Genomic DNA, 1,712 nt, shown 5'->3' with positions numbered 1-1,712 from the left:
AGCGCGCGGTTGTTTGGGCGGGCGCAGCCAGCAGGATTGGGGGAGACGCGGTCGAGATTTCCAAGGTCTCCCCATAGGGGATCCTGGAGGCGCAGAGGATGAAAGTGTCAGGCAGCTGGCGAGTATTTTTCAGTCTGCTAAAGCAACTGCACTCAGGGTGTAGCGGCTTCTCCCGGGCCAGGCCAGGAACCCGGCCACCCCCACATTCCCCAAGCCGGCTGCCTCTCCAGCCTCTCCGCTCTATATCTGCAGCATCAGCGAGAAAAACCCCGCGCGCAGACTCAGTGCACTCCGCCGCAGTCTGGAGCCGGGGGGCGGGGGCGGGCGCCGCAGCGTTTCCTTGGCCCGCTAAGTGGCTGTAATGCTAAATTCTCTTATATTTGGAAAACTCTGGTTTATCAAAATTCTTGCCTCCCACGACACCCAGTCCTCCCCCCCCCCCCCCGGGTCCAAGGCGGAAGAAGGGAAGCCTTTTCTCCTCCGCGGCCTTGCGCCGGTGCATTCCGATGCGCGGCAATATGGTGCAGTGCACTCGCTCCCCTAACCGCCTTTACTAAGATTTTGCAAACTTCTGGCAGCCGCGTGGGCAGAGACGTTGTACATTCACTCTTCCCTCGCCAGACCATAAACTTGAACAAGCCCCTGAGCATCTTCAAACGTTCGCCCACCGCTCCGGCGCGCAATCTCCAGGCGCACACTAGCGAGGGGCGAAGGAGTGGGAGGCTTTTCCCCAGAGCGCGGCAGATTTCTTCCCAGATGACGGGGGTGGGGGTGGGGGTTGTGCAGCGCGTCCTTCACAGTGGAGAGGTTTCCCCCTTGCGAGCGGGAGGTAGTCTCCAGTCCGCCCTCCCTACTCATCCTGACCAACTCCGCCGCCGAGCCAAGCCAGCGTGGGAAATGGGTCCGACGTGTGCGGCATGGAGAACAGCGCGCCAGACTGCCGGGGCCGTGAAGCCTCCCGGCTTTCCACCCTCCCCCATCGGTCCCCGCCTCCGACCTTTCCGCGGGAGCAGCCAAGGACCGGATGGTTGGCCCGGCAGCGCTGTACTTGGGCAAGGGAACGGAATAGGCGGGGTGGGGATGTGGGCGAGGTGAGAGGAGCCCTCGGGGCGCCCTTGCCGCGGTCGGAGCTCCCAGTCCTCTTCCGCCCCCTGTCTGGGGACTGACACTCCAACTCCAGCCTCCCGCCGGCGCGGAGGATGAATGGAGGCGAGAAGCTGTTTCCCCCACCCCCGCCCCATTTCCGCAGTCTTAGAGCCAGTGTCACAAGTGCTCAGCAGTTTCATTAAATGGAACTGGGGGACTTAATCCCCCCCGGTACCAGACCTCACCACGGGAATATGATATCCGGATTCGCTCCCACCCACAAACCCCGCCCGGCTTTTCAGACTCGAGGCAGCATTTATCTTCTCAACCTGAGAGGAAAGGGTTCAGAAGGAAATGGGATCGAGAGTGTAACCGGCTGTAATAAATTAAAGAGCCCGCTGCTGCTGTGCTGCTGTTGCTGCTGCTTTGGCGGCCGGAGCTGAACAGAGAAAACGAGATCAGTTTCCTAAAGCCTGAGTTGATCAGAGTGATAGCACGTCATCGCTTGCATGAAGCAAAGTATTTGAGAGAAGGTCGAAATGTTGTGGATTTGGTTCTCCTCTCTCTCTCTCTGTTTTAAAGGAATATAAGGAGAAATGACCTCTTGAAACCAAGATAAAAAAATT

This window comes from Martes martes (genome assembly GCF_963455335.1).
Source record: "Martes martes genome assembly, chromosome: 2".
In the NCBI taxonomy this organism is placed as follows: Eukaryota; Metazoa; Chordata; class Mammalia; order Carnivora; family Mustelidae; genus Martes; species Martes martes.
Note: the sequence above shows the minus strand (reverse complement) of the source record.